Below are 23,813 nucleotides of genomic sequence, written 5' to 3'. Positions count from 1 at the left end.
AAATGCATTTTTAAAAGGCCCGATTGAACACACAACTGTCGCTTACGGCCATACCACCCTGAACACGCCCGATCTCGTCCGATCTCGGAAGCTAAGCAGGGTCAGGCCTGGTTAGTACTTGGATGGGAGACCGCCTGGGAATACCAGGTGCTGTAAGACAGATGCCCCACCACATTCTTGCTGCACCATGCCACGTCTTTAAAAGGCCCGATCGAACACACAACTTTCGCTTACGGCCATACCACCCTGAACACGCCCGATCTCGTCCGATCTCGGAAGCTAAGCAGGGTCGGGCCTGGTTAGTACTTGGATGGGAGACCGCCTGGGAATACCAGGTGCTGTAAGCTTTTTCATTTTTCTGTGATGGACAGGAGAGGTGCTGATGCTACAGGCCTTGAAAAAGTTTGATCAGACACTCATGTGCAAGAATGCATTGAATTCGTCCTAGAAAAAAACCATGACAAAATCTTTGACGAAAACTATAAACAACGTTAAAAATACAGCCACATTCTTGCTGCACCATGCCACGTCTTTAAAAGGCCCGATTGAACACACAACTGTCGCTTACGGCCATACCACCCTGAACACGCCTGATCTCGTCTGATCTCGGAAGCTAAGCAGGGTCGGGCCTGGTTAGTACTTGGATGGGAGACCGCCTGGGAATACCAGGTGCTGTAAGCTTTTTCATTTTTCTGTGATGGACAGGAGAGGTGCTGATGCTGCAGGCCTTGAAAAAGTTTGATCAGACACTCATGTGCAAGAATGCATTGAATTCATCCTAGAAAAAAAACACAGTAACATATGAAGAGATTAAAAAGTGCCCAAATGCATTTTTAAAAGGCCCGATTGAACACACAACTGTCGCTTACGGCCATACCACCCTGAACACGCCCGATCTCGTCCGATCTCGGAAGCTAAGCAGGGTCGGGCCTGGTTAGTACTTGGATGGGAGACCGCCTGGGAATACCAGGTGCTGTAAGCTTTTTCATTTTTCTGTGATGGACAGGAGAGGTGCTGATGCTGCAGGCCTTGAAAAAGTTTGATCAGACACTCATGTGCAAGAATGCATTGAATTCATCCTAGAAAAAAAACACAGTAACATATGAAGAGATTAAAAAGTGCCCAAATGCATTTTTAAAAGGCCCGATTGAACACACAACTGTCGCTTACGGCCATACCACCCTGAACACGCTCGATCTCGTCCGATCTCGGAAGCTAAGCAGGGTCGGGCCTGGTTAGTACTTGGATGGGAGACCGCCTGGGAATACCAGGTGCTGTAAGCTTTTTCATTTTTCTGTGATGGACAGGAGAGGTGCTGATGCTGCAGGCCTTGAAAAAGTTTGATCAGACACTCATGTGCAAGAATGCATTGAATTCATCCTAGAAAAAAAACACAGTAACATATGAAGAGATTAAAAAGTGCCCAAATGCATTTTTAAAAGGCCCGATTGAACACACAACTGTCGCTTACGGCCATACCACCCTGAACACGCCCAATCTCGTCCGATCTCGGAAGCTAAGCGGGGTCGGGCCTGGTTAGTACTTGGATGGGAGACCGCCTGGGAATACCAGGTGCTGTAAGCTTTTTCATTTTTCTGTGATGGACAGGAGAGGTGCTGATGCTGCAGGCCTTGAAAAAGTTGGATCAGACACTCATGTGCAAGAATGCATTGAATTCATCCTAGAAAAAAAACACAGTAACATATGAAGAGATTAAAAAGTGCCCAAATGCATTTTTAAAAGGCCCGATTGAACACACAACTGTCGCTTACGGCCATACCACCCTGAACACGCCCGATCTCGTCCGATCTCGGAAGCTACGCAGGGTCGGGCCTGGTTAGTACTTGGATGGGAGACCGCCTGGGAATACCAGGTGCTGTAAGCTTTTTCATTTTTCTGTGATGGACAGGAGAGGTGCTGATGCTGCAGGCCTTGAAAAAGTTTGATCAGACACTCATGTGCAAGAATGCATTGAATTCATCCTAGAAAAAAAACACAGTAACATATGAAGAGATTAAAAAGTGCCCAAATGCATTTTTAAAAGGCCAGATTGAACACACAACTGTCGCTTACGGCCATACCACCCTGAACACGTCTGATCTCGTCCGATTTCGGAAGCTAAGCAGGGTCGGGCCTGGTTAGTACTTGGATGGGAGACCGCCTGGGAATACCAGGTGCTGTAAGCTTTTTCATTTTTCTGTGATGGACAGGAGAGGTGCTGATGCTGCAGGCCTTGAAAAAGTTTGATCAGACACTCATGTGCAAGAATGCATTGAATTCATCCTAGAAAAAAAACACAGTAACATATGAAGAGATTAAAAAGTGCCCAAATGCATTTTTAAAAGGCCTGATTGAACACACAGCTGTCGCTTACGGCCATACCACCCTGAACACGCCCGATCTCGTCCGATCTCGGATGCTAAGCAGGGTCGGGCCTGGTTAGTACTTGGATGGGAGACCGCCTGGGAATACCAGGTGCTGTAAGCTTTTTCATTTTTCTGTGATGGACAGGAGAGGTGCTGATGCTGCAGGCCTTGAAAAAGTTTGATCAGACACTCATGTGCAAGAATGCATTGAATTCATCCTAGAAAAAAAACACAGTAACATATGAAGAGATTAAAAAGTGCCCAAATGCATTTTTAAAAGGCCCGATTGAACACACAACTGTCGCTTACGGCCATACCACCCTGAACACGCCCGATCTCGTCCGATCTCGGAAGCTAAGCAGGGTCGGGCCTGGTTAGTACTTGGATGGGAGACCGCCTGGGAATACCAGGTGCTGTAAGCTTTTTCATTTTTCTGTGATGGACAGGAGAGGTGCTGATGCTGCAGGCCTTGAAAAAGTTTGATCAGACACTCATGTGCAAGAATGCATTGAATTCATCATAGAAAAAAAACACAGTAACATATGAAGAGATTAAAAAGTGCCCAAATGCATTTTTAAAAGGCCCGATTGAACACACAACTGTCGCTTACGGCCATACCACCCTGAACACGCCCGATCTCGTCCGATCTCGGAAGCTAAGCAGGGTCGGGCCTGGTTAGTACTTGGATGGGAGACCGCCTGGGAATACCAGGTGCTGTAAGCTTTTTCATTTTTCTGTGATGGACAGGAGAGGTGCTGATGCTGCAGGCCTTGAAAAAGTTGGATCAGACACTCATGTGCAAGAATGCATTGAATTCATCCTAGAAAAAAAACACAGTAACATATGAAGAGATTAAAAAGTGCCCAAATGCATTTTTAAAAGGCCCGATTGAACACACAACTGTCGCTTATGGCCATACCACCCTGAACACGCCCGATCTCGTCCGATCTCGGAAGCTAAGCAGGGTCGGGCCTGTTTAGTACTTGGATGGGAGACCGCCTGGGAATACCAGGTGCTGTAAGCTTTTTCATTTTTCTGTGATGGACAGGAGAGGTGGTGATGCTGCAGGCCTTGAAAAAGTTTGATCAGACACTCATGTGCAAGAATGCATTGAATTCATCCTAGAAAAAAAACACAGTAACATATGAAGAGATTAAAAAGTGCCCAAATGCATTTTTAAAAGGCCCGATTGAACACACAACTGTCGCTTACGGCCATACTACCCTGAACACGCCCGATCTCGTCCGATCTCGGAAGCTAAGCAGGGTCGGGCCTGGTTAGTACTTGGATGGGAGACCGCCTGGGAATACCAGGTGCTGTAAGCTTTTTCATTTTTCTGTGATGGACAGGAGAGGTGCTGATGCTGCAGGCCTTGAAAAAGTTTGATCAGACACTCATGTGCAAGAATGCATTGAATTCATCATAGAAAAAAACCATGACAAAATCTTTGACGAAAACTATAAACAACGTTAAAAATACAGCCACATTCTTGCTGCACCATGCCACGTCTTTAAAAGGCCCGATTGAACACACAACTGTCGCTTACGGCCATACCACCCTGAACACGCCCGATCTCGTCCGATCTCGGAAGCTAAGCAGGGTCGGGCCTGGTTAGTACTTGGATGGGAGACCGCCTGGGAATACCAGGTGCTGTAAGCTTTTTCATTTTTCGGTGATGGACAGGAGAGGTGCTGATGCTGCAGGCCTTGAAAAAGTTGGATCAGACACTCATGTGCAAGAATGCATTGAATTCATCCTAGAAAAAAAACACATTAACATATGAAGAGATTAAAAAGTGCCCAAATGCATTTTTAAAAGGCCCGATTGAACACACAACTGTCGCTTACGGCCATACCACCCTGAACACGCCCGATCTCGTCCGATCTCGGAAGCTAAGCAGGGTCAGGCCTGGTTAGTACTTGGATGGGAGACCGCCTGGGAATACCAGGTGCTGTAAGCTTTTTCATTTTTCTGTGATGGACAGGAGAGGTGCTGATGCTGCAGGCCTTGAAAAAGTTTGATCAGACACTCATGTGCAAGAATGCATTGAATTCATCCTAGAAAAAAAACACAGTAACATATGAAGAGATTAAAAAGTGCCCAAATGCATTTTTAAAAGGCCCGATTGAACACACAACTGTCGCTTACGGCCATACCACCCTGAACACGCCCGATCTCGTCCGATCTCGGAAGCTAAGCAGGGTCGGGCCTGGTTAGTACTTGGATGGGAGACCGCCTGGGAATACCAGGTGCTGTAAGCTTTTTCATTTTTCTGTGATGGACAGGAGAGGTGCTGATGCTGCAGGCCTTGAAAAAGTTGGATCAGACACTCATGTGCAAGAATGCATTGAATTCATCCTAGAAAAAAAACACAGTAACATATGAAGAGATTAAAAAGTGCCCAAATGCATTTTTAAAAGGCCCGATTGAACACACAACTGTCGCTTACGGCCATACCACCCTGAACACGCCCGATCTCGTCCGATCTCGGAAGCTAAGCAGGGTCGGGCCTGGTTAGTACTTGGATGGGAGACCGCCTGGGAATACCAGGTGCTGTAAGCTTTTTCATTTTTCTGTGATGGACAGGAGAGGTGCTGATGCTGCAGGCCTTGAAAAAGTTTGATCAGACACTCATGTGCAAGAATGCATTGAATTCATCCTAGAAAAAAAACACAGTAACATATGAAGAGATTAAAAAGTGCCCAAATGCATTTTTAAAAGGCCTGATTGAACACACAACTGTCGCTTACGGCCATACCACCCTGAACACGCCCGATCTCGTCCGATCTCGGAAGCTAAGCAGGGTCGGGCCTGGTTAGTACTTGGATGGGAGACCGCCTGGGAATACCAGGTGCTGTAAGCTTTTTCATTTTTCTGTGATGGACAGGAGAGGTGCTGATGCTGCAGGCCTTGAAAAAGTTGGATCAGACACTCATGTGCAAGAATGCATTGAATTCATCCTAGAAAAAAAACACAGTAACATATGAAGAGATTAAAAAGTGCCCAAATGCATTTTTAAAAGGCCTGATTGAACACACAACTGTCGCTTACGGCCATACCACCCTGAACACGCCCGATCTCGTCCGATCTCGGAAGCTAAGCAGGGTCGGGCCTGGTTAGTACTTGGATGGGAGACCGCCTGGGAATACCAGGTGCTGTAAGCTTTTTCATTTTTCTGTGATGGACAGGAGAGGTGCTGATGCTGCAGGCCTTGAAAAAGTTTGATCAGACACTCATGTGCAAGAATGCATTGAATTCATCATAGAAAAAAACCATGACAAAATCTTTGACGAAAACTATAAACAACGTTAAAAATACAGCCACATTCTTGCTGCACCATGCCACGTCTTAAAAAGGCCCGATTGAACACACAACTGTCGCTTACGGCCATACCACCCTGAACACGCCCGATCTCGTCCGATCTCGGAAGCTAAGCAGGGTCGGGCCTGGTTAGTACTTGGATGGGAGACCGCCTGGGAATACCAGGTGCTGTAAGCTTTTTCATTTTTCTGTGATGGACAGGAGAGGTGCTGATGCTGCAGGCCTTGAAAAAGTTTGATCAGACACTCATGTGCAAGAATGCATTGAATTCATCCTAGAAAAAAAACACAGTAACATATGAAGAGATTAAAAAGTGCCCAAATGCATTTTTAAAAGGCCCGATTGAACACACAACTGTCGCTTACGGCCATACCACCCTGAACACGCCCGATCTCGTCCGATCTCGGAAGCTAAGCAGGGTCGGGCCTGGTTAGTACTTGGATGGGAGACCGCCTGGGAATACCAGGTGCTGTAAGCTTTTTCATTTTTCTGTGATGGACAGGAGAGGTACTGATGCTGCAGGCCTTGAAAAAGTTTGATCAGACACTCATGTGCAAGAATGCATTGAATTCATCCTAGAAAAAAAACTCAGTAACATATGAAGAGATTAAAAAGTGCCCAAATGCATTTTTAAAAGGCCCGATTGAACACACAACTGTCGCTTACGGCCATACCACCCTGAACACGCCCGATCTCGTCCGATCTCGGAAGCTAAGCAGGGTCAGGCCTGGTTAGTACTTGGATGGGAGACCGCCTGGGAATACCAGGTGCTGTAAGCTTTTTCATTTTTCTGTGATGGACAGGAGAGGTACTGATGCTGCAGGCCTTGAAAAAGTTTGATCAGACACTCATGTGCAAGAATGCATTGAATTCATCATAGAAAAAAACCATGACAAAATCTTTGACGAAAACTATAAACAACGTTAAAAATACAGCCACATTCTTGCTGCACCATGCCACGTCTTTAAAAGGCCCGATTGAACACACAACTGTCGCTTACGGCCATACCACCCTGAACACGCCCGATCTCGTCCGATCTCGGAAGCTAAGCAGGGTCGGGCCTGGTTAGTACTTGGATGGGAGACCCCCTGGGAATACCAGGTGCTGTAAGCTTTTTCATTTTTCTGTGATGGACAGGAGAGGTGCTGATGCTGCAGGCCTTGAAAAAGTTTGATCAGACACTCATGTGCAAGAATGCATTGAATTCATCCTAGAAAAAAAACACAGTAACATATGAAGAGATTAAAAAGTGCCCAAATGCATTTTTAAAAGGCCCGATTGAACACACAACTGTCGCTTACGGCCATACCACCCTGAACACGCCCGATCTCGTCCGATCTCGGAAGCTAAGCAGGGTCGGGCCTGGTTAGTACTTGGATGGGAGACCGCCTGGGAATACCAGGTGCTGTAAGCTTTTTCATTTTTCTGTGATGGACAGGAGAGGTGCTGATGCTGCAGGCCTTGAAAAAGTTTGATCAGACACTCATGTGCAAGAATGCATTGAATTCATCCAAGAAAAAAAACACAGTAACATATGAAGAGATTAAAAAGTGCCCAAATGCATTTTTAAAAGGCCCGATTGAACACACAACTGTCGCTTACGGCCATACCACCCTGAACACGCCCGATCTCGTCCGATCTCGGAAGCTAAGCAGGGTCGGGCCTGGTTAGTACTTGGATGGGAGACCGCCTGGGAATACCAGGTGCTGTAAGCTTTTTCATTTTTCTGTGATGGACAGGAGAGGTGCTGATGCTGCAGGCCTTGAAAAAGTTTGATCAGACACTCATGTGCAAGAATGCATTGAATTCATCCTAGAAAAAAAACACAGTAACATATGAAGAGATTAAAAAGTGCCCAAATGCATTTTTAAAAGGCCCGATTGAACACACAACTGTCGCTTACGGCCATACCACCCTGAACACGCCCGATCTCCTCCGATCTCGGAAGCTAAGCAGGGTCGGGCCTGGTTAGTACTTGGATGGGAGACCGCCTGGGAATACCAGGTGCTGTAAGCTTTTTCATTTTTCTGTGATGGACAGGAGAGGTGCTGATGCCGCAGGCCTTGAAAAAGTTTGATCAGACACTCATGTGCAAGAATGCATTGAATTCATCCTAGAAAAAAAACACAGTAACATATGAAGAGATTAAAAAGTGCCCAAATGCATTTTTAAAAGGCCCGATTGAACACACAACTGTCGCTTACGGCCATACCACCCTGAACACGCCCGATCTCGTCCGATCTCGGAAGCTAAGCAGGGTCGGGCCTGGTTAGTACTTGGATGGGAGACCGCCTGGGAATACCAGGTGCTGTAAGCTTTTTCATTTTTCTGTGATGGACAGGAGAGGTGCTGATGCTGCAGGCCTTGAAAAAGTTTGATCAGACACTCATGTGCAAGAATGCATTGAATTCATCCTAGAAAAAAAACACAGTAACACATGAAGAGATTAAAAAGTGCCCAAATGCATTTTTAAAAGGCCCGATTGAACACACAACTGTCGCTTACGGCCATACCACCCTGAACACGCCCGATCTCGTCCGATCTCGGAAGCTAAGCAGGGTCGGGCCTGGTTAGTACTTGGATGGGAGACCGCCTGGGAATACCAGGTGCTGTAAGCTTTTTCATTTTTCTGTGATGGACAGGAGAGGTACTGATGCTGCAGGCCTTGAAAAAGTTTGATCAGACACTCATGTGCAAGAATGCATTGAATTCATCCTAGAAAAAAAACTCAGTAACATATGAAGAGATTAAAAAGTGCCCAAATGCATTTTTAAAAGGCCCGATTGAACACACAACTGTCGCTTACGGCCATACCACCCTGAACACGCCCGATCTCGTCCGATCTCGGAAGCTAAGCAGGGTCAGGCCTGGTTAGTACTTGGATGGGAGACCGCCTGGGAATACCAGGTGCTGTAAGCTTTTTCATTTTTCTGTGATGGACAGGAGAGGTGCTGATGCTGCAGGCCTTGAAAAAGTTTGATCAGACACTCATGTGCAAGAATGCATTGAATTCATCATAGAAAAAAACCATGACAAAATCTTTGACGAAAACTATAAACAACGTTAAAAATACAGCCACATTCTTGCTGCACCATGCCACGTCTTAAAAAGGCCCGATTGAACACACAACTGTCGCTTACGGCCATACCACCCTGAACACGCCCGATCTCGTCCGATCTCGGAAGCTAAGCAGGGTCGGGCCTGGTTAGTACTTGGATGGGAGACCGCCTGGGAATACCAGGTGCTGTAAGCTTTTTCATTTTTCTGTGATGGACAGGAGAGGTGCTGATGCTGCAGGCCTTGAAAAAGTTTGATCAGACACTCATGTGCAAGAATGCATTGAATTCATCCTAGAAAAAAAACACAGTAACATATGAAGAGATTAAAAAGTGCCCAAATGCATTTTTAAAAGGCCCGATTGAACACACAACTGTCGCTTACGGCCATACCACCCTGAACACGCCCGATCTCGTCCGATCTCGGAAGCTAAGCAGGGTCGGGCCTGGTTAGTACTTGGATGGGAGACCGCCTGGGAATACCAGGTGCTGTAAGCTTTTTCATTTTTCTGTGATGGACAGGAGAGGTACTGATGCTGCAGGCCTTGAAAAAGTTTGATCAGACACTCATGTGCAAGAATGCATTGAATTCATCCTAGAAAAAAAACTCAGTAACATATGAAGAGATTAAAAAGTGCCCAAATGCATTTTTAAAAGGCCCGATTGAACACACAACTGTCGCTTACGGCCATACCACCCTGAACACGCCCGATCTCGTCCGATCTCGGAAGCTAAGCAGGGTCAGGCCTGGTTAGTACTTGGATGGGAGACCGCCTGGGAATACCAGGTGCTGTAAGCTTTTTCATTTTTCTGTGATGGACAGGAGAGGTACTGATGCTGCAGGCCTTGAAAAAGTTTGATCAGACACTCATGTGCAAGAATGCATTGAATTCATCATAGAAAAAAACCATGACAAAATCTTTGACGAAAACTATAAACAACGTTAAAAATACAGCCACATTCTTGCTGCACCATGCCACGTCTTTAAAAGGCCCGATTGAACACACAACTGTCGCTTACGGCCATACCACCCTGAACACGCCCGATCTCGTCCGATCTCGGAAGCTAAGCAGGGTCGGGCCTGGTTAGTACTTGGATGGGAGACCGCCTGGGAATACCAGGTGCTGTAAGCTTTTTCATTTTTCTGTGATGGACAGGAGAGGTGCTGATGCTGCAGGCCTTGAAAAAGTTTGATCAGACACTCATGTGCAAGAATGCATTGAATTCATCCTAGAAAAAAAACACAGTAACATATGAAGAGATTAAAAAGTGCCCAAATGCATTTTTAAAAGGCCCGATTGAACACACAACTGTCGCTTACGGCCATACCACCCTGAACACGCCCGATCTCGTCCGATCTCGGAAGCTAAGCAGGGTCGGGCCTGGTTAGTACTTGGATGGGAGACCGCCTGGGAATACCAGGTGCTGTAAGCTTTTTCATTTTTCTGTGATGGACAGGAGAGGTGCTGATGCTGCAGGCCTTGAAAAAGTTTGATCAGACACTCATGTGCAAGAATGCATTGAATTCATCCAAGAAAAAAAACACAGTAACATATGAAGAGATTAAAAAGTGCCCAAATGCATTTTTAAAAGGCCCGATTGAACACACAACTGTCGCTTACGGCCATACCACCCTGAACACGCCCGATCTCGTCCGATCTCGGAAGCTAAGCAGGGTCGGGCCTGGTTAGTACTTGGATGGGAGACCGCCTGGGAATACCAGGTGCTGTAAGCTTTTTCATTTTTCTGTGATGGACAGGAGAGGTGCTGATGCTGCAGGCCTTGAAAAAGTTTGATCAGACACTCATGTGCAAGAATGCATTGAATTCATCCTAGAAAAAAAACACAGTAACATATGAAGAGATTAAAAAGTGCCCAAATGCATTTTTAAAAGGCCCGATTGAACACACAACTGTCGCTTACGGCCATACCACCCTGAACACGCCCGATCTCCTCCGATCTCGGAAGCTAAGCAGGGTCGGGCCTGGTTAGTACTTGGATGGGAGACCGCCTGGGAATACCAGGTGCTGTAAGCTTTTTCATTTTTCTGTGATGGACAGGAGAGGTGCTGATGCCGCAGGCCTTGAAAAAGTTTGATCAGACACTCATGTGCAAGAATGCATTGAATTCATCCTAGAAAAAAAACACAGTAACATATGAAGAGATTAAAAAGTGCCCAAATGCATTTTTAAAAGGCCCGATTGAACACACAACTGTCGCTTACGGCCATACCACCCTGAACACGCCCGATCTCGTCCGATCTCGGAAGCTAAGCAGGGTCGGGCCTGGTTAGTACTTGGATGGGAGACCGCCTGGGAATACCAGGTGCTGTAAGCTTTTTCATTTTTCTGTGATGGACAGGAGAGGTGCTGATGCTGCAGGCCTTGAAAAAGTTTGATCAGACACTCATGTGCAAGAATGCATTGAATTCATCCTAGAAAAAAAACACAGTAACACATGAAGAGATTAAAAAGTGCCCAAATGCATTTTTAAAAGGCCCGATTGAACACACAACTGTCGCTTACGGCCATACCACCCTGAACACGCCCGATCTCGTCCGATCTCGGAAGCTAAGCAGGGTCGGGCCTGGTTAGTACTTGGATGGGAGACCGCCTGGGAATACCAGGTGCTGTAAGCTTTTTCATTTTTCTGTGATGGACAGGAGAGGTACTGATGCTGCAGGCCTTGAAAAAGTTTGATCAGACACTCATGTGCAAGAATGCATTGAATTCATCCTAGAAAAAAAACTCAGTAACATATGAAGAGATTAAAAAGTGCCCAAATGCATTTTTAAAAGGCCCGATTGAACACACAACTGTCGCTTACGGCCATACCACCCTGAACACGCCCGATCTCGTCCGATCTCGGAAGCTAAGCAGGGTCAGGCCTGGTTAGTACTTGGATGGGAGACCGCCTGGGAATACCAGGTGCTGTAAGCTTTTTCATTTTTCTGTGATGGACAGGAGAGGTACTGATGCTGCAGGCCTTGAAAAAGTTTGATCAGACACGCATGTGCAAGAATGCATTGAATTCATCATCGAAAAAAACCATGACAAAATCTTTGACGAAAACTATAAACAACGTTAAAAATACAGCCACATTCTTGCTGCACCATGCCACGTCTTTAAAAGGCCCGATTGAACACACAACTGTCGCTTACGGCCATACCACCCTGAACACGCCCGATCTCGTCCGATCTCGGAAGCTAAGCAGGGTCGGGCCTGGTTAGTACTTGGATGGGAGACCGCCTGGGAATACCAGGTGCTGTAAGCTTTTTCATTTTTCTGTGATGGACAGGAGAGGTGCTGATGCTGCAGGCCTTGAAAAAGTTGGATCAGACACTCATGTGCAAGAATGCATTGAATTCATCCTAGAAAAAAAACACAGTAACATATGAAGAGATTAAAAAGTGCCCAAATGCATTTTTAAAAGGCCCGATTGAACACACAACTGTCGCTTACGGCCATACCACCCTGAACACGCCCGATCTCGTCCGATCTCGGAAGCTAAGCAGGGTAGGGCCTGGTTAGTACTTGGATGGGAGACCGCCTGGGAATACCAGGTGCTGTAAGCTTTTTCATTTTTCTGTGATGGACAGGAGAGGTGCTGATGCTGCAGGCCTTGAAAAAGTTTGATCAGACACTCATGTGCAAGAATGCATTGAATTCATCCTAGAAAAAAAACACAGTAACATATGAAGAGATTAAAAAGTGCCCAAATGCATTTTTAAAAGGCCCAATTGAACACACAACTGTCGCTTACGGCCATACCACCCTGAACACGCCCGATCTCGTCCGATCTCGGAAGCTAAGCAGGGTCGGGCCTGGTTAGTACTTGGATGGGAGACCGCCTGGGAATACCAGGTGCTGTAAGCTTTTTCATTTTTCTGTGATGGACAGGAGAGGTGCTGATGCTGCAGGCCTTGAAAAAGTTTGATCAGACACTCATGTGCAAGAATGCATTGAATTCATCCTAGAAAAAAAACACAGTAACATATGAAGAGATTAAAAAGTGCCCAAATGCATTTTTAAAAGGCCCGATTGAACACACAACTGTCGCTTACGGCCATACTACCCTGAACACGTCCGATCTCGTCCGATCTCGGAAGCTAAGCAGGGTCGGGCCTGGTTAGTACTTGGATGGGAGACCGCCTGGGAATACCAGGTGCTGTAAGCTTTTTCATTTTTCTGTGATGGACAGGAGAGGTGCTGATGCTGCAGGCCTTGAAAAAGTTTGATCAGACACTCATGTGCAAGAATGCATTGAATTCATCCTAGAAAAAAAACACAGTAACATATGAAGAGATTAAAAAGTGCCCAAATGCATTTTTAAAAGGCCCGATTGAACACACAACTGTCGCTTACGGCCATACCACCCTGAACACGCCCGATCTCGTCCGATCTCGGAAGCAAAGCAGGGTCGGGCCTGGTTAGTACTTGGATGGGAGACCGCCTGGGAATACCAGGTGCTGTAAGCTTTTTCATTTTTCTGTGATGGACAGGAGAGGTGCTGATGCTGCAGGCCTTGAAAAAGTTTGATCAGACACTCATGTGCAAGAATGCATTGAATTCATCATAGAAAAAAACCATGACAAAATCTTTGACGAAAACTATAAACAACGTTAAAAATACAGCCACATTCTTGCTGCACCATGCCACGTCTTAAAAAGGCCCGATTGAACACACAACTGTCGCTTACGGCCATACCACCCTGAACACGCCCGATCTCGTCCGATCTCGGAAGCTAAGTAGGGTCGGGCCTGGTTAGTACTTGGATGGGAGAGCGCCTGGGAATACCAGGTGCTGTAAGCTTTTTCATTTTTCTGTGATGGACAGGAGAGGTGCTGATGCTGCAGGCCTTGAAAAAGTTTGATCAGACACTCATGTGCAAGAATGCATTGAATTCATCATAGAAAAAAACCATGACAAAATCTTTGACGAAAAGTATAAACAACGTTAAAAATACAGCCACATTCTTGCTGCACCATGCCACGTCTTTAAAAGGCCCGATTGAACACACAACTGTCGCTTACGGCCATACCACCCTGAACACGCCCGATCTCGTCCGATCTCGGAAGCTAAGCAGGGTCGGGCCTGGTTAGTACTTGGATGGGAGACCGCCTGGGAATACCAGGTGCTGTAAGCTTTTTCATTTTTCTGTGATGGACAGGAGAGGTGCTGATGCTGCAGGCCTTGAAAAAGTTTGATCAGACACTCATGTGCAAGAATGCATTGAATTCATCCTAGAAAAAAAACACAGTAACATATGAAGAGATTAAAAAGTGCCCAAATGCATTTTTAAAAGGCCCGATTGAACACACAACTGTCGCTTACGGCCATACTACCCTGAACACGTCCGATCTCGTCCGATCTCGGAAGCTAAGCAGGGTCGGGCCTGGTTAGTACTTGGATGGGAGACCGCCTGGGAATACCAGGTGCTGTAAGCTTTTTCATTTTTCTGTGATGGACAGGAGAGGTGCTGATGCTGCAGGCCTTGAAAAAGTTTGATCAGACACTCATGTGCAAGAATGCATTGAATTCATCCTAGAAAAAAAACACAGTAACATATGAAGAGATTAAAAAGTGCCCAAATGCATTTTTAAAAGGCCCGATTGAACACACAACTGTCGCTTACGGCCATACCACCCTGAACACGCCCGATCTCGTCCGATCTCGGAAGCAAAGCAGGGTCGGGCCTGGTTAGTACTTGGATGGGAGACCGCCTGGGAATACCAGGTGCTGTAAGCTTTTTCATTTTTCTGTGATGGACAGGAGAGGTGCTGATGCTGCAGGCCTTGAAAAAGTTTGATCAGACACTCATGTGCAAGAATGCATTGAATTCATCATAGAAAAAAACCATGACAAAATCTTTGACGAAAACTATAAACAACGTTAAAAATACAGCCACATTCTTGCTGCACCATGCCACGTCTTAAAAAGGCCCGATTGAACACACAACTGTCGCTTACGGCCATACCACCCTGAACACGCCCGATCTCGTCCGATCTCGGAAGCTAAGTAGGGTCGGGCCTGGTTAGTACTTGGATGGGAGACCGCCTGGGAATACCAGGTGCTGTAAGCTTTTTCATTTTTCTGTGATGGACAGGAGAGGTGCTGATGCTGCAGGCCTTGAAAAAGTTTGATCAGACACTCATGTGCAAGAATGCATTGAATTCATCCTAGAAAAAAAACACAGTAACATATGAAGAGATTAAAAAGTGCCCAAATGCATTTTTAAAAGGCCCGATTGAACACACAACTGTCGCTTACGGCCATACCACCCTGAACACGCCCGATCTCGTCCGATCTCGGAAGCTAAGCAGGGTCGGGCCTGGTTAGTACTTGGATGGGAGACCGCCTGGGAATACCAGGTGCTGTAAGCTTTTTCATTTTTCTGTGATGGACAGAAGAGGTGCTGATGCTGCAGGTCTTGAAAAAGTTTGATCAGACACTCATGTGCAAGAATGCATTGAATTCATCATAGAAAAAAACCATGACAAAATCTTTGACGAAAGCTATAAACAACGTTAAAAATACAGCCACATTCTTGCTGCACCATGCCACGTCTTTAAAAGGCCCGATTGAACACACAACTGTCGCTTACGGCCATACCACCCTGAACACGCCCGATCTCGTCCGATCTCGGAAGCTAAGCAGGGTCGGGCCTGGTTAGTACTTGGATGGGAGACCGCCTGGGAATACCAGGTGCTGTAAGCTTTTTCATTTTTCTGTGATGGACAGGAGAGGAGCTGATGCTGCAGGCCTTGAAAAAGTTTGATCAGACACTCATGTGCAAGAATGCATTGAATTCATCCTAGAAAAAAAACACAGTAACATATGAAGAGATTAAAAAGTGCCCAAATGCATTTTTAAAAGGCCCGATTGAACACACAACTGTCGCTTACGGCCATACCACCCTGAACACGCCCGATCTCGTCCGATCTCGGAAGCTAAGCAGGGTCGGGCCTGGTTAGTACTTGGATGGGAGAGCGCCTGGGAATACCAGGTGCTGTAAGCTTTTTCATTTTTCTGTGATGGACAGGAGAGGTGCTGATGCTGCAGGCCTTGAAAAAGTTTGATCAGACACTCATGTGCAAGAATGCATTGAATTCATCATAGAAAAAAACCATGACAAAATCTTTGACGAAAAGTATAAACAACGTTAAAAATACAGCCACATTCTTGCTGCACCATGCCACGTCTTTAAAAGGCCCGATTGAACACACAACTGTCGCTTACGGCCATACCACCCTGAACACGCCCGATCTCGTCCGATCTCGGAAGCTAAGCAGGGTCGGGCCTGGTTAGTACTTGGATGGGAGACCGCCTGGGAATACCAGGTGCTGTAAGCTTTTTCATTTTTCTGTGATGGACAGGAGAGGTGCTGATGCTGCAGGCCTTGAAAAAGTTTGATCAGACACTCATGTGCAAGAATGCATTGAATTCATCCTAGAAAAAAAACACAGTAACATATGAAGAGATTAAAAAGTGCCCAAATGCATTTTTAAAAGGCCCGATTGAACACACAACTGTCGCTTACGGCCATACCACCCTGAACACGCCCGATCTCGTCCGATCTCGGAAGCTAAGCAGGGTCGGGCCTGGTTAGTACTTGGATGGGAGACCGCCTGGGAATACCAGGTGCTGTAAGCTCTTTCATTTTTCTGTGATGGACAGGAGAGGTGCTGATGCTGCAGGCCTTGAAAAAGTTTGATCAGACACTCATGTGCAAGAATGCATTGAATTCATCCTAGAAAAAAACCATGACAAAATCTTTGACGAAAACTATAAACAACGTTAAAAATACAGCCACATTCTTGCTGCACCATGCCACGTCTTTAAAAGGCCCGATTGAACACACAACTGTCGCTTACGGCCATACCACCCTGAACACGCCCGATCTCGTCCGATCTCGGAAGCTAAGCAGGGTCGGGCCTGGTTAGTACTTGGATGGGAGACCGCCTGGGAATACCAGGTGCTGTAAGCTTTTTCATTTTTCTGTGATGGACAGGAGAGGTGCTGATGCTGCAGGCCTTGAAAAAGTTAGATCAGACACTCATGTGCAAGAATGCATTGAATTCATCCTAGAAAAAAAACTCAGTAACATATGAAGAGATTAAAAAGTGCCCAAATGCATTTTTAAAAGGCCCGATTGAACACACAACTGTCGCTTACGGCCATACCACCCTGAACACGCCCGATCTCGTCCGATCTCGGAAGCTAAGCAGGGTCGGGCCTGGTTAGTACTTGGATGGGAGACCGCCTGGGAATACCAGGTGCTGTAAGCTTTTTCATTTTTCTGTGATGGACAGGAGAGGTGCTGATGCTGCAGGCCTTGAAAAAGTTGGATCAGACACTCATGTGCAAGAATGCATTGAATTCATCCTAGAAAAAAAACACAGTAACATATGAAGAGATTAAAAAGTGCCCAAATGCATTTTTAAAAGGCCCGATTGAACACACAACTGTCGCTTACGGCCATACCACCCTGAACACGCCCGATCTCGTCCGATCTCGGAAGCTAAGCAGGGTCGGGCCTGGTTAGTACTTGGATGGGAGACCGCCTGGGAATACCAGGTGCTGTAAGCTTTTTCATTTTTCTGTGATGGACAGGAGAGGTGCTGATGCTGCAGGCCTTGAAAAAGTTAGATCAGACACTCATGTGCAAGAATGCATTGAATTCATCCTAGAAAAAAAACTCAGTAACATATGAAGAGATTAAAAAGTGCCCAAATGCATTTTTAAAAGGCCCGATTGAACACACAACTGTCGCTTACGGCCATACCACCCTGAACACGCCCGATCTCGTCCGATCTCGGAAGCTAAGCAGGGTCGGGCCTGGTTAGTACTTGGATGGGAGACCGCCTGGGAATACCAGGTGCTGTAAGCTCTTTCATTTTTCTGTGATGGACAGGAGAGGTGCTGATGCTGCAGGCCTTGAAAAAGTTTGATCAGACACTCATGTGCAAGAATGCATTGAATTCATCCTAGAAAAAAAACACAGTAACATATGAAGAGATTAAAAAGTGCCCAAATGCATTTTTAAAAGGCCCGATTGAACACACAACTGTCGCTTACGGCCATACCACCCTGAACACGCCCGATCTCGTCCGATCTCGGAAGCTAAGCAGGGTCGGGCCTGGTTAGTACTTGGATGGGAGACCGCCTGGGAATACCAGGTGCTGTAAGCTTTTTCATTTTTCTGTGATGGACAGGAGAGGTGCTGATGCTGCAGGCCTTGAAAAAGTTTGATCAGACACTCATGTGCAAGAATGCATTGAATTCATCCTAGAAAAAAAACACAGTAACATATGAAGAGATTAAAAAGTGCCCAAATGCATTTTTAAAAGGCCCGATTGAACACACAACTGTCGCTTACGGCCATACCACCCTGAACACGCCCGATCTCGTCCGATCTCGGAAGCTAAGCAGGGTCGGGCCTGGTTAGTACTTGGATGGGAGACAGCCTGGGAATACCAGGTGCTGTAAGCTTTTTCATTTTTCTGTGATGGACAGGAGAGGTGCTGATGCTGCAGGCCTTGAAAAAGTTTGATCAGACACTCATGTGCAAGAATGCATTGAATTCATCATAGAAAAAAACCATGACAAAATCTTTGACGAAAACTATAAACAACGTTAAAAATACAGCCACATTCTTGCTGCACCATGCCACGTCTTTAAAAGGCCCGATTGAACACACAACTGTCGCTTACGGCCATACCACCCTGAACACGCCCGATCTCGTCCGATCTCGGAAGCTAAGCAGGGTCGGGCCTGGTTAGTACTTGGATGGGAGACCGCCTGGGAATACCAGGTGCTGTAAGCTTTTTCATTTTTCTGTGATGGACAGGAGAGGTGCTGATGCTGCAGGCCTTGAAAAAGTTTGATCAGACACTCATATGCAAGAATGCATTGAATTCATCCTGGAAAAAAAACACAGTAACATATGAAGAGATTAAAAAGTGCCCAAATGCATTTTTAAAAGGCCTGATTGAACACACAACTGTCGCTTACGGCCATACCACCCTGAACACGCCCGATCTCATCCGATCTCGGAAGCTAAGCAGGGTCGGGCCTGGTTAGTACTTGGATGGGAGACCGCCTGGGAATACCAGGTGCTGTAAGTTTTTTCATTTTTCTGTGATGGACAGAAGAGGTGCTGATGCTGCAGGCCTTGAAAAAGTTTGATCAGACACTCATGTGCAAGAATGCATTGAATTCATCCTAGAAAAAAAACACAGTAACATATGAAGAGATTAAAAAGTGCCCAAATGCATTTTTAAAAGGCCCGATTGAACACACAACTGTCGCTTACGGCCATACCACCCTGAACACGCCCGATCTCGTCCGATCTCGGAAGCTAAGCAGGGTCGGGCCTGGTTAGTACTTGGATGGGAGACCGCCTGGGAATACCAGGTGCTGTAAGACAGATGCCCCACCACATTCTTGCTGCACCATGCCACGTCTTTAAAAGGCCCGATCGAACACACAACTTTCGCTTACGGCCATACCACCCTGAACACGCCCGATCTCGTCCGATCTCGGAAGCTAAGCAGGGTCGGGCCTGGTTAGTACTTGGATGGGAGACCGCCTGGGAATACCAGGTGCTGTAAGCTTTTTCATTTTTCTGTGATGGACAGGAGAGGTGCTGATGCTGCAGGCCTTGAAAAAGTTTGATCAGACACTCATGTGCAAGAATGCATTGAATTCGTCCTAGAAAAAAACCATGACAAAATCTTTGACGAAAACTATAAACAACGTTAAAAATACAGCCACATTCTTGCTGCACCATGCCACGTCTTTAAAAGGCCCGATTGAACACACAACTGTCGCTTACGGCCATACCACCCTGAACACGCCCGATCTCGTCCGATCTCGGAAGCTAAGCAGGGTCGGGCCTGGTTAGTACTTGGATGGGAGACCGCCTGGGAATACCAGGTGCTGTAAGCTTTTTCATTTTTCTGTGATGGACAGGAGAGGTGCTGATGCTGCAGGCCTTGAAAAAGTTAGATCAGACACTCATGTGCAAGAATGCATTGAATTCATCCTAGAAAAAAAACTCAGTAACATATGAAGAGATTAAAAAGTGCCCAAATGCATTTTTAAAAGGCCCGATTGAACACACAACTGTCGCTTACGGCCATACCACCCTGAACACGCCCGATCTCGTCCGATCTCGGAAGCTAAGCAGGGTCGGGCCTGGTTAGTACTTGGATGGGAGACCGCCTGGGAATACCAGGTGCTGTAAGCTTTTTCATTTTTCTGTGATGGACAGGAGAGGTGCTGATGCTGCAGGCCTTGAAAAAGTTTGATCAGACACTCATATGCAAGAATGCATTGAATTCATCCTGGAAAAAAAACACAGTAACATATGAAGAGATTAAAAAGTGCCCAAATGCATTTTTAAAAGGCCTGATTGAACACACAACTGTCGCTTACGGCCATACCACCCTGAACACGCCCGATCTCATCCGATCTCGGAAGCTAAGCAGGGTCGGGCCTGGTTAGTACTTGGATGGGAGACCGCCTGGGAATACCAGGTGCTGTAAGTTTTTTCATTTTTCTGTGATTGACAGAAGAGGTGCTGATGCTGCAGGCCTTGAAAAAGTTTGATCAGACACTCATGTGCAAGAATGCATTGAATTCATCCTAGAAAAAAAACACAGTAACATATGAAGAGATTAAAAAGTGCCCAAATGCATTTTTAAAAGGCCCGATTGAACACACAACTGTCGCTTACGGCCATACCACCCTGAACACGCCCGATCTCGTCCGATCTCGGAAGCTAAGCAGGGTCGGGCCTGGTTAGTACTTGGATGGGAGACCGCCTGGGAATACCAGGTGCTGTAAGCTTTTTCATTTTTCTGTGATGGACAGGAGAGGTGCTGATGCTGCAGGCCTTGAAAAAGTTTGATCAGACACTCATGTGCAAGAATGCATTGAATTCATCCTAGAAAAAAAACACAGTAACATATGAAGAGATTAAAAAGTGCCCAAATGCATTTTTAAAAGGCCCGATTGAACACACAACTGTCGCTTACGGCCATACCAACCTGAACACGCCCGATCTCGTCCGATCTCGGAAGCTAAGCAGGGTCGGGCCTGGTTAGTACTTGGATGGGAGACCGCCTGGGAATACCAGGTGCTGTAAGCTTTTTCATTTTTCTGTGATGGACAGGAGAGGTGCTGATGCTGCAGGCCTTGAAAAAGTTGGATCAGACACTCATGTGCAAGAATGCATTGAATTCATCCTAGAAAAAAAACACAGTAAAATATGAAGAGATTAAAAAGTGCCAAAATGCATTTTTAAAAGGCCCGATTGAACACACAACTGTCGCGTACGGCCATACCACCCTGAACACGCCCGATCTCGTCTGATCTCGGAAGCTAAGCAGGGTCGGGCCTGGTTAGTACTTGGATGGGAGACCGCCTGGGAATACCAGGTGCTGTAAGCTTTTTCATTTTTCTGTGATGGACAGGAGAGGTGCTGATGCTGCAGGCCTTGAAAAAGTTTGATCAGACACTCATGTGCAAGAATGCATTGAATTCATCATAGAAAAAAACCATGACAAAATCTTTGACGAAAAGTATAAACAACGTTAAAAATACAGCCACATTCTTGCTGCACCATGCCACGTCTTTAAAAGGCCCGATTGAACACACAACTGTCGCTTACGGCCATACCACCCTGAACACGGCCGATCTCGTCCGATCTCGGAAGCTAAGCAGGGTCGGGCCTGGTTAGTACTTGGATGGGAGACCGCCTGGGAATACCAGGTGCTGTAAGCTTTTTCATTTTTCTGTGATGGACAGGAGAGGTGCTGATGCTGCAGGCCTTGAAAAAGTTGGATCAGACACTCATGTGCAAGAATGCATTGAATTCATCCTAGAAAAAAAACACAGTAACATATGAAGAGATTAAAAAGTGCCCAAATGCATTTTTAAAAGGCCCGATTGAACACACAACTGTTGCTTACGGCCATACCACCCTGAACACGCCCGATCTCGTCCGATCTCGGAAGCTAAGCAGGGTCGGGCCTGGTTAGTACTTGGATGGGAGACCGCCTGGGAATACCAGGTGCTGTAAGCTTTTTCATTTTTCTGTGATGGACAGGAGAGGTGCTGATGCTGCAGGCCTTGAAAAAGTTTGATCAGACACTCATGTGCAAGAATGCATTGAATTCATCATAGAAAAAAACCATGACAAAATCTTTGACGAAAACTATAAACAACGTTAAAAATACAGCCACATTCTTGCTGCACCATGCCACGTCTTTAAAAGGCCCGATTGAACACACAACTGTCGCTTACGGCCATACCACCCTGAACACGCCAGATCTCGTCCGATCTCGGAAGCTAAGCAGGGTCGGGCCTGGTTAGTACTTGGATGGGAGACCGCCTGGGAATACCAGGTGCTGTAAGCATTTTCATTTTTCTGTGATGGACAGGAGAGGTGCTGATGCTGCAGGCCTTGAAAAAGTTTGATCAGACACTCATGTGCAAGAATGCATTGAATTCATCCTAGAAAAAAAACACAGTAACATATGAAGAGATTAAAAAGTGCCCAAATGCATTTTTAAAAGGCCCGATTGAACACGCAACTGTCGCTTACGGCCATACCACCCTGAACACGCCCGATCTCATCCGATCTCGGAAGCTAAGCAGAGTCGGGCCTGGTTAGTACTTGGATGGGAGACCGCCTCGGAATACCAGGTGCTGTAAGCTTTTTCATTTTTCTGTGATGGACAGGAGAGGTGCTGATGCTGCAGGCCTTGAAAAAGTTTGATCAGACACTCATGTGCAAGAATGCATTGAATTCATCCTAAAAAAAAAACACAGTAACATATGAAGAGATTAAAATGTGCCCAAATGCATTTTTAAAAGGCCCGATTGAACACACAACTGTCGCTTACGGCCATACCACCCTGAACACGCCCGATCTCGTCCGATCTCGGAAGCTAAGCAGGGTCGGGCCTGGTTAGTACTTGGATGGGAGACCGCCTGGGAATACCAGGTGCTGTAAGCTTTTTCATTTTTCTGTGATGGACAGGAGAGGTGCTGATGCTGCAGGCCTTGAAAAAGTTTGATCAGACACTCATGTGCAAGAATGCATTCAATTCATCCTAGAAAAAAACCATGACAAAATCTTTGACGAAAACTATAAACAACGTTAAAAATACAGCCAAATTCAAGAATGTGGTGGGGCAGATGCCCCACCGCATTCTTACTGCACCATGCCACGTCTTTAAAAGGCCCGATTGAACACACAACTGTCGCTTACGGCCATACCACCCTGAACACGCCCGATCTCGTCCGATCTCGGAAGCTAAGCAGGGTCGGGCCTGGTTAGTACTTGGATGGGAGACCGCCTGGGAATACCAGGTGCTGTAAGCTTTTTCATTTTTCTGTGATGGACAGGAGAGGTGCTGATGCTGCAGGCCTTGAAAAAGTTGGATCAGACACTCATGTGCAAGAATGCATTGAATTCATCCTAGAAAAAAAACACAGTAACATATGAAGAGATTAAAAAGTGCCCAAATGCATTTTTAAAAGGCCCGATTGAACACACAACTGTCGCTTACGGCCATACCACCCTGAACACGCCCGATCTCGTCCGATCTCGGAAGCTAAGCAGGGTCGGGCCTGGTTAGTACTTGGATGGGAGACCGCCTGGGAATACCAGGTGCTGTAAGCTTTTTCATTTTTCTGTGATGGACAGGAGAGGTGCTGATGCTGCAGGCCTTGAAAAAGTTTGATCAGACACTCATGTGCAAGAATGCATTGAATTCATCCTAGAAAAAAAACACAGTAACATATGAAGAGATTAAAAAGTGCCCAAATGCATTTTTAAAAGGCCCGATTGAACACACAGCTGTCGCTTACGGCCATACCACCCTGAACACGCCCGATCTCGTCCGATCTCGGAAGCTAAGCAGGGTCGGGCCTGGTTAGTACTTGGATGGGAGACCGCCTGGGAATACCAGGTGCTGTAAGCTTTTTCATTTTTCTGTGATGGACAGGAGAGGTGCTGATGCTGCAGGCCTTGAAAAAGTTGGATCAGACACTCATGT

General features: G+C 46.3%; 78 non-coding genes across 78 annotated transcripts; all 78 read left to right on the top strand.

The window, feature by feature from the left end:
* Positions 1-40: 40 nt before the first annotated feature.
* LOC138587227 (5S ribosomal RNA) lies at positions 41-159 on the top strand. Its single transcript, XR_011307265.1, has one exon. It is a non-coding gene; the product is annotated as a 5S ribosomal RNA (ribosomal RNA).
* A 69-nt stretch (positions 160-228) lies between these two features.
* On the top strand, positions 229-347 carry LOC138585748 (5S ribosomal RNA). Its single transcript, XR_011305864.1, has one exon. It is a non-coding gene; the product is annotated as a 5S ribosomal RNA (ribosomal RNA).
* A 215-nt stretch (positions 348-562) lies between these two features.
* Positions 563-681, top strand: LOC138586750 (5S ribosomal RNA). Its single transcript, XR_011306811.1, has one exon. It is a non-coding gene; the product is annotated as a 5S ribosomal RNA (ribosomal RNA).
* A 182-nt stretch (positions 682-863) lies between these two features.
* On the top strand, positions 864-982 carry LOC138585747 (5S ribosomal RNA). Its single transcript, XR_011305863.1, has one exon. It is a non-coding gene; the product is annotated as a 5S ribosomal RNA (ribosomal RNA).
* A 182-nt stretch (positions 983-1,164) lies between these two features.
* LOC138586514 (5S ribosomal RNA) lies at positions 1,165-1,283 on the top strand. The gene has a single exon (XR_011306587.1). It is a non-coding gene; the product is annotated as a 5S ribosomal RNA (ribosomal RNA).
* A 182-nt stretch (positions 1,284-1,465) lies between these two features.
* LOC138587168 (5S ribosomal RNA) lies at positions 1,466-1,584 on the top strand. Its single transcript, XR_011307209.1, has one exon. It is a non-coding gene; the product is annotated as a 5S ribosomal RNA (ribosomal RNA).
* A 182-nt stretch (positions 1,585-1,766) lies between these two features.
* Positions 1,767-1,885, top strand: LOC138587068 (5S ribosomal RNA). The gene has a single exon (XR_011307114.1). It is a non-coding gene; the product is annotated as a 5S ribosomal RNA (ribosomal RNA).
* Positions 1,886-2,067: 182 nt separating this feature from the next.
* On the top strand, positions 2,068-2,186 carry LOC138587278 (5S ribosomal RNA). Its single transcript, XR_011307310.1, has one exon. It is a non-coding gene; the product is annotated as a 5S ribosomal RNA (ribosomal RNA).
* A 182-nt stretch (positions 2,187-2,368) lies between these two features.
* LOC138586795 (5S ribosomal RNA) lies at positions 2,369-2,487 on the top strand. The gene has a single exon (XR_011306856.1). It is a non-coding gene; the product is annotated as a 5S ribosomal RNA (ribosomal RNA).
* Positions 2,488-2,669: 182 nt separating this feature from the next.
* On the top strand, positions 2,670-2,788 carry LOC138585746 (5S ribosomal RNA). Its single transcript, XR_011305862.1, has one exon. It is a non-coding gene; the product is annotated as a 5S ribosomal RNA (ribosomal RNA).
* Positions 2,789-2,970: 182 nt separating this feature from the next.
* On the top strand, positions 2,971-3,089 carry LOC138585745 (5S ribosomal RNA). Its single transcript, XR_011305861.1, has one exon. It is a non-coding gene; the product is annotated as a 5S ribosomal RNA (ribosomal RNA).
* A 182-nt stretch (positions 3,090-3,271) lies between these two features.
* Positions 3,272-3,390, top strand: LOC138586873 (5S ribosomal RNA). Its single transcript, XR_011306929.1, has one exon. It is a non-coding gene; the product is annotated as a 5S ribosomal RNA (ribosomal RNA).
* A 182-nt stretch (positions 3,391-3,572) lies between these two features.
* LOC138586605 (5S ribosomal RNA) lies at positions 3,573-3,691 on the top strand. The gene has a single exon (XR_011306672.1). It is a non-coding gene; the product is annotated as a 5S ribosomal RNA (ribosomal RNA).
* A 215-nt stretch (positions 3,692-3,906) lies between these two features.
* Positions 3,907-4,025, top strand: LOC138585743 (5S ribosomal RNA). The gene has a single exon (XR_011305859.1). It is a non-coding gene; the product is annotated as a 5S ribosomal RNA (ribosomal RNA).
* Positions 4,026-4,207: 182 nt separating this feature from the next.
* On the top strand, positions 4,208-4,326 carry LOC138586960 (5S ribosomal RNA). The gene has a single exon (XR_011307011.1). It is a non-coding gene; the product is annotated as a 5S ribosomal RNA (ribosomal RNA).
* A 182-nt stretch (positions 4,327-4,508) lies between these two features.
* LOC138585742 (5S ribosomal RNA) lies at positions 4,509-4,627 on the top strand. The gene has a single exon (XR_011305858.1). It is a non-coding gene; the product is annotated as a 5S ribosomal RNA (ribosomal RNA).
* Positions 4,628-4,809: 182 nt separating this feature from the next.
* On the top strand, positions 4,810-4,928 carry LOC138585741 (5S ribosomal RNA). The gene has a single exon (XR_011305857.1). It is a non-coding gene; the product is annotated as a 5S ribosomal RNA (ribosomal RNA).
* Positions 4,929-5,110: 182 nt separating this feature from the next.
* Positions 5,111-5,229, top strand: LOC138585740 (5S ribosomal RNA). Its single transcript, XR_011305856.1, has one exon. It is a non-coding gene; the product is annotated as a 5S ribosomal RNA (ribosomal RNA).
* A 182-nt stretch (positions 5,230-5,411) lies between these two features.
* LOC138585738 (5S ribosomal RNA) lies at positions 5,412-5,530 on the top strand. Its single transcript, XR_011305855.1, has one exon. It is a non-coding gene; the product is annotated as a 5S ribosomal RNA (ribosomal RNA).
* Positions 5,531-5,745: 215 nt separating this feature from the next.
* On the top strand, positions 5,746-5,864 carry LOC138585737 (5S ribosomal RNA). The gene has a single exon (XR_011305854.1). It is a non-coding gene; the product is annotated as a 5S ribosomal RNA (ribosomal RNA).
* Positions 5,865-6,046: 182 nt separating this feature from the next.
* LOC138585736 (5S ribosomal RNA) lies at positions 6,047-6,165 on the top strand. Its single transcript, XR_011305853.1, has one exon. It is a non-coding gene; the product is annotated as a 5S ribosomal RNA (ribosomal RNA).
* Positions 6,166-6,347: 182 nt separating this feature from the next.
* Positions 6,348-6,466, top strand: LOC138586959 (5S ribosomal RNA). Its single transcript, XR_011307010.1, has one exon. It is a non-coding gene; the product is annotated as a 5S ribosomal RNA (ribosomal RNA).
* Positions 6,467-6,681: 215 nt separating this feature from the next.
* On the top strand, positions 6,682-6,800 carry LOC138586314 (5S ribosomal RNA). The gene has a single exon (XR_011306399.1). It is a non-coding gene; the product is annotated as a 5S ribosomal RNA (ribosomal RNA).
* A 182-nt stretch (positions 6,801-6,982) lies between these two features.
* Positions 6,983-7,101, top strand: LOC138585735 (5S ribosomal RNA). The gene has a single exon (XR_011305852.1). It is a non-coding gene; the product is annotated as a 5S ribosomal RNA (ribosomal RNA).
* A 182-nt stretch (positions 7,102-7,283) lies between these two features.
* LOC138585734 (5S ribosomal RNA) lies at positions 7,284-7,402 on the top strand. The gene has a single exon (XR_011305851.1). It is a non-coding gene; the product is annotated as a 5S ribosomal RNA (ribosomal RNA).
* Positions 7,403-7,584: 182 nt separating this feature from the next.
* On the top strand, positions 7,585-7,703 carry LOC138586537 (5S ribosomal RNA). Its single transcript, XR_011306608.1, has one exon. It is a non-coding gene; the product is annotated as a 5S ribosomal RNA (ribosomal RNA).
* A 182-nt stretch (positions 7,704-7,885) lies between these two features.
* LOC138585733 (5S ribosomal RNA) lies at positions 7,886-8,004 on the top strand. The gene has a single exon (XR_011305850.1). It is a non-coding gene; the product is annotated as a 5S ribosomal RNA (ribosomal RNA).
* A 182-nt stretch (positions 8,005-8,186) lies between these two features.
* Positions 8,187-8,305, top strand: LOC138585731 (5S ribosomal RNA). The gene has a single exon (XR_011305848.1). It is a non-coding gene; the product is annotated as a 5S ribosomal RNA (ribosomal RNA).
* A 182-nt stretch (positions 8,306-8,487) lies between these two features.
* On the top strand, positions 8,488-8,606 carry LOC138586958 (5S ribosomal RNA). The gene has a single exon (XR_011307009.1). It is a non-coding gene; the product is annotated as a 5S ribosomal RNA (ribosomal RNA).
* Positions 8,607-8,821: 215 nt separating this feature from the next.
* On the top strand, positions 8,822-8,940 carry LOC138585730 (5S ribosomal RNA). Its single transcript, XR_011305847.1, has one exon. It is a non-coding gene; the product is annotated as a 5S ribosomal RNA (ribosomal RNA).
* Positions 8,941-9,122: 182 nt separating this feature from the next.
* On the top strand, positions 9,123-9,241 carry LOC138585729 (5S ribosomal RNA). The gene has a single exon (XR_011305846.1). It is a non-coding gene; the product is annotated as a 5S ribosomal RNA (ribosomal RNA).
* A 182-nt stretch (positions 9,242-9,423) lies between these two features.
* Positions 9,424-9,542, top strand: LOC138586957 (5S ribosomal RNA). Its single transcript, XR_011307008.1, has one exon. It is a non-coding gene; the product is annotated as a 5S ribosomal RNA (ribosomal RNA).
* A 215-nt stretch (positions 9,543-9,757) lies between these two features.
* On the top strand, positions 9,758-9,876 carry LOC138585728 (5S ribosomal RNA). Its single transcript, XR_011305845.1, has one exon. It is a non-coding gene; the product is annotated as a 5S ribosomal RNA (ribosomal RNA).
* Positions 9,877-10,058: 182 nt separating this feature from the next.
* LOC138585727 (5S ribosomal RNA) lies at positions 10,059-10,177 on the top strand. Its single transcript, XR_011305844.1, has one exon. It is a non-coding gene; the product is annotated as a 5S ribosomal RNA (ribosomal RNA).
* Positions 10,178-10,359: 182 nt separating this feature from the next.
* LOC138585726 (5S ribosomal RNA) lies at positions 10,360-10,478 on the top strand. The gene has a single exon (XR_011305843.1). It is a non-coding gene; the product is annotated as a 5S ribosomal RNA (ribosomal RNA).
* A 182-nt stretch (positions 10,479-10,660) lies between these two features.
* LOC138586536 (5S ribosomal RNA) lies at positions 10,661-10,779 on the top strand. Its single transcript, XR_011306607.1, has one exon. It is a non-coding gene; the product is annotated as a 5S ribosomal RNA (ribosomal RNA).
* A 182-nt stretch (positions 10,780-10,961) lies between these two features.
* Positions 10,962-11,080, top strand: LOC138585725 (5S ribosomal RNA). Its single transcript, XR_011305842.1, has one exon. It is a non-coding gene; the product is annotated as a 5S ribosomal RNA (ribosomal RNA).
* A 182-nt stretch (positions 11,081-11,262) lies between these two features.
* On the top strand, positions 11,263-11,381 carry LOC138585724 (5S ribosomal RNA). Its single transcript, XR_011305841.1, has one exon. It is a non-coding gene; the product is annotated as a 5S ribosomal RNA (ribosomal RNA).
* Positions 11,382-11,563: 182 nt separating this feature from the next.
* LOC138586956 (5S ribosomal RNA) lies at positions 11,564-11,682 on the top strand. The gene has a single exon (XR_011307007.1). It is a non-coding gene; the product is annotated as a 5S ribosomal RNA (ribosomal RNA).
* Positions 11,683-11,897: 215 nt separating this feature from the next.
* Positions 11,898-12,016, top strand: LOC138585723 (5S ribosomal RNA). Its single transcript, XR_011305840.1, has one exon. It is a non-coding gene; the product is annotated as a 5S ribosomal RNA (ribosomal RNA).
* A 182-nt stretch (positions 12,017-12,198) lies between these two features.
* Positions 12,199-12,317, top strand: LOC138587696 (5S ribosomal RNA). The gene has a single exon (XR_011307687.1). It is a non-coding gene; the product is annotated as a 5S ribosomal RNA (ribosomal RNA).
* Positions 12,318-12,499: 182 nt separating this feature from the next.
* On the top strand, positions 12,500-12,618 carry LOC138585722 (5S ribosomal RNA). The gene has a single exon (XR_011305839.1). It is a non-coding gene; the product is annotated as a 5S ribosomal RNA (ribosomal RNA).
* A 182-nt stretch (positions 12,619-12,800) lies between these two features.
* Positions 12,801-12,919, top strand: LOC138587125 (5S ribosomal RNA). The gene has a single exon (XR_011307168.1). It is a non-coding gene; the product is annotated as a 5S ribosomal RNA (ribosomal RNA).
* A 182-nt stretch (positions 12,920-13,101) lies between these two features.
* Positions 13,102-13,220, top strand: LOC138586567 (5S ribosomal RNA). The gene has a single exon (XR_011306636.1). It is a non-coding gene; the product is annotated as a 5S ribosomal RNA (ribosomal RNA).
* A 215-nt stretch (positions 13,221-13,435) lies between these two features.
* LOC138587258 (5S ribosomal RNA) lies at positions 13,436-13,554 on the top strand. Its single transcript, XR_011307294.1, has one exon. It is a non-coding gene; the product is annotated as a 5S ribosomal RNA (ribosomal RNA).
* A 215-nt stretch (positions 13,555-13,769) lies between these two features.
* On the top strand, positions 13,770-13,888 carry LOC138585720 (5S ribosomal RNA). Its single transcript, XR_011305837.1, has one exon. It is a non-coding gene; the product is annotated as a 5S ribosomal RNA (ribosomal RNA).
* Positions 13,889-14,070: 182 nt separating this feature from the next.
* Positions 14,071-14,189, top strand: LOC138587124 (5S ribosomal RNA). The gene has a single exon (XR_011307167.1). It is a non-coding gene; the product is annotated as a 5S ribosomal RNA (ribosomal RNA).
* Positions 14,190-14,371: 182 nt separating this feature from the next.
* Positions 14,372-14,490, top strand: LOC138586565 (5S ribosomal RNA). The gene has a single exon (XR_011306635.1). It is a non-coding gene; the product is annotated as a 5S ribosomal RNA (ribosomal RNA).
* Positions 14,491-14,705: 215 nt separating this feature from the next.
* LOC138586608 (5S ribosomal RNA) lies at positions 14,706-14,824 on the top strand. The gene has a single exon (XR_011306675.1). It is a non-coding gene; the product is annotated as a 5S ribosomal RNA (ribosomal RNA).
* A 182-nt stretch (positions 14,825-15,006) lies between these two features.
* On the top strand, positions 15,007-15,125 carry LOC138585719 (5S ribosomal RNA). The gene has a single exon (XR_011305836.1). It is a non-coding gene; the product is annotated as a 5S ribosomal RNA (ribosomal RNA).
* A 215-nt stretch (positions 15,126-15,340) lies between these two features.
* Positions 15,341-15,459, top strand: LOC138585718 (5S ribosomal RNA). Its single transcript, XR_011305835.1, has one exon. It is a non-coding gene; the product is annotated as a 5S ribosomal RNA (ribosomal RNA).
* A 182-nt stretch (positions 15,460-15,641) lies between these two features.
* LOC138587121 (5S ribosomal RNA) lies at positions 15,642-15,760 on the top strand. Its single transcript, XR_011307165.1, has one exon. It is a non-coding gene; the product is annotated as a 5S ribosomal RNA (ribosomal RNA).
* Positions 15,761-15,975: 215 nt separating this feature from the next.
* LOC138585717 (5S ribosomal RNA) lies at positions 15,976-16,094 on the top strand. The gene has a single exon (XR_011305834.1). It is a non-coding gene; the product is annotated as a 5S ribosomal RNA (ribosomal RNA).
* Positions 16,095-16,276: 182 nt separating this feature from the next.
* Positions 16,277-16,395, top strand: LOC138585716 (5S ribosomal RNA). The gene has a single exon (XR_011305833.1). It is a non-coding gene; the product is annotated as a 5S ribosomal RNA (ribosomal RNA).
* A 215-nt stretch (positions 16,396-16,610) lies between these two features.
* Positions 16,611-16,729, top strand: LOC138585715 (5S ribosomal RNA). Its single transcript, XR_011305832.1, has one exon. It is a non-coding gene; the product is annotated as a 5S ribosomal RNA (ribosomal RNA).
* A 182-nt stretch (positions 16,730-16,911) lies between these two features.
* LOC138585714 (5S ribosomal RNA) lies at positions 16,912-17,030 on the top strand. Its single transcript, XR_011305831.1, has one exon. It is a non-coding gene; the product is annotated as a 5S ribosomal RNA (ribosomal RNA).
* Positions 17,031-17,212: 182 nt separating this feature from the next.
* Positions 17,213-17,331, top strand: LOC138585712 (5S ribosomal RNA). Its single transcript, XR_011305830.1, has one exon. It is a non-coding gene; the product is annotated as a 5S ribosomal RNA (ribosomal RNA).
* Positions 17,332-17,513: 182 nt separating this feature from the next.
* Positions 17,514-17,632, top strand: LOC138585711 (5S ribosomal RNA). The gene has a single exon (XR_011305829.1). It is a non-coding gene; the product is annotated as a 5S ribosomal RNA (ribosomal RNA).
* Positions 17,633-17,814: 182 nt separating this feature from the next.
* On the top strand, positions 17,815-17,933 carry LOC138585710 (5S ribosomal RNA). Its single transcript, XR_011305828.1, has one exon. It is a non-coding gene; the product is annotated as a 5S ribosomal RNA (ribosomal RNA).
* A 182-nt stretch (positions 17,934-18,115) lies between these two features.
* LOC138587180 (5S ribosomal RNA) lies at positions 18,116-18,234 on the top strand. The gene has a single exon (XR_011307220.1). It is a non-coding gene; the product is annotated as a 5S ribosomal RNA (ribosomal RNA).
* A 215-nt stretch (positions 18,235-18,449) lies between these two features.
* On the top strand, positions 18,450-18,568 carry LOC138585708 (5S ribosomal RNA). The gene has a single exon (XR_011305826.1). It is a non-coding gene; the product is annotated as a 5S ribosomal RNA (ribosomal RNA).
* Positions 18,569-18,750: 182 nt separating this feature from the next.
* Positions 18,751-18,869, top strand: LOC138586375 (5S ribosomal RNA). Its single transcript, XR_011306457.1, has one exon. It is a non-coding gene; the product is annotated as a 5S ribosomal RNA (ribosomal RNA).
* Positions 18,870-19,051: 182 nt separating this feature from the next.
* LOC138586688 (5S ribosomal RNA) lies at positions 19,052-19,170 on the top strand. The gene has a single exon (XR_011306752.1). It is a non-coding gene; the product is annotated as a 5S ribosomal RNA (ribosomal RNA).
* A 69-nt stretch (positions 19,171-19,239) lies between these two features.
* LOC138585707 (5S ribosomal RNA) lies at positions 19,240-19,358 on the top strand. Its single transcript, XR_011305825.1, has one exon. It is a non-coding gene; the product is annotated as a 5S ribosomal RNA (ribosomal RNA).
* Positions 19,359-19,573: 215 nt separating this feature from the next.
* On the top strand, positions 19,574-19,692 carry LOC138585706 (5S ribosomal RNA). The gene has a single exon (XR_011305824.1). It is a non-coding gene; the product is annotated as a 5S ribosomal RNA (ribosomal RNA).
* A 182-nt stretch (positions 19,693-19,874) lies between these two features.
* On the top strand, positions 19,875-19,993 carry LOC138585705 (5S ribosomal RNA). The gene has a single exon (XR_011305823.1). It is a non-coding gene; the product is annotated as a 5S ribosomal RNA (ribosomal RNA).
* A 182-nt stretch (positions 19,994-20,175) lies between these two features.
* Positions 20,176-20,294, top strand: LOC138586374 (5S ribosomal RNA). Its single transcript, XR_011306456.1, has one exon. It is a non-coding gene; the product is annotated as a 5S ribosomal RNA (ribosomal RNA).
* A 182-nt stretch (positions 20,295-20,476) lies between these two features.
* On the top strand, positions 20,477-20,595 carry LOC138585704 (5S ribosomal RNA). Its single transcript, XR_011305822.1, has one exon. It is a non-coding gene; the product is annotated as a 5S ribosomal RNA (ribosomal RNA).
* Positions 20,596-20,777: 182 nt separating this feature from the next.
* Positions 20,778-20,896, top strand: LOC138586892 (5S ribosomal RNA). Its single transcript, XR_011306947.1, has one exon. It is a non-coding gene; the product is annotated as a 5S ribosomal RNA (ribosomal RNA).
* Positions 20,897-21,078: 182 nt separating this feature from the next.
* LOC138586915 (5S ribosomal RNA) lies at positions 21,079-21,197 on the top strand. Its single transcript, XR_011306968.1, has one exon. It is a non-coding gene; the product is annotated as a 5S ribosomal RNA (ribosomal RNA).
* Positions 21,198-21,412: 215 nt separating this feature from the next.
* LOC138586994 (5S ribosomal RNA) lies at positions 21,413-21,531 on the top strand. Its single transcript, XR_011307044.1, has one exon. It is a non-coding gene; the product is annotated as a 5S ribosomal RNA (ribosomal RNA).
* A 182-nt stretch (positions 21,532-21,713) lies between these two features.
* On the top strand, positions 21,714-21,832 carry LOC138585703 (5S ribosomal RNA). The gene has a single exon (XR_011305821.1). It is a non-coding gene; the product is annotated as a 5S ribosomal RNA (ribosomal RNA).
* Positions 21,833-22,047: 215 nt separating this feature from the next.
* Positions 22,048-22,166, top strand: LOC138587067 (5S ribosomal RNA). The gene has a single exon (XR_011307113.1). It is a non-coding gene; the product is annotated as a 5S ribosomal RNA (ribosomal RNA).
* Positions 22,167-22,348: 182 nt separating this feature from the next.
* On the top strand, positions 22,349-22,467 carry LOC138587119 (5S ribosomal RNA). The gene has a single exon (XR_011307163.1). It is a non-coding gene; the product is annotated as a 5S ribosomal RNA (ribosomal RNA).
* Positions 22,468-22,649: 182 nt separating this feature from the next.
* LOC138585702 (5S ribosomal RNA) lies at positions 22,650-22,768 on the top strand. The gene has a single exon (XR_011305820.1). It is a non-coding gene; the product is annotated as a 5S ribosomal RNA (ribosomal RNA).
* Positions 22,769-23,017: 249 nt separating this feature from the next.
* LOC138585701 (5S ribosomal RNA) lies at positions 23,018-23,136 on the top strand. The gene has a single exon (XR_011305819.1). It is a non-coding gene; the product is annotated as a 5S ribosomal RNA (ribosomal RNA).
* A 182-nt stretch (positions 23,137-23,318) lies between these two features.
* LOC138585700 (5S ribosomal RNA) lies at positions 23,319-23,437 on the top strand. Its single transcript, XR_011305818.1, has one exon. It is a non-coding gene; the product is annotated as a 5S ribosomal RNA (ribosomal RNA).
* Positions 23,438-23,619: 182 nt separating this feature from the next.
* Positions 23,620-23,738, top strand: LOC138585699 (5S ribosomal RNA). Its single transcript, XR_011305817.1, has one exon. It is a non-coding gene; the product is annotated as a 5S ribosomal RNA (ribosomal RNA).
* The last annotated feature ends 75 nt before the right edge of the window (positions 23,739-23,813 follow it).

This window comes from Semicossyphus pulcher, unplaced genomic scaffold, assembly GCF_022749685.1.
Source record: "Semicossyphus pulcher isolate SPU_LCO1_2020_fin unplaced genomic scaffold, fSemPul1.0.p SCAF_11, whole genome shotgun sequence".
NCBI lineage: Eukaryota > Metazoa > Chordata > Actinopteri > Labriformes > Labridae > Semicossyphus > Semicossyphus pulcher.
This window is presented reverse-complemented; position numbering and strand designations above follow the sequence as displayed.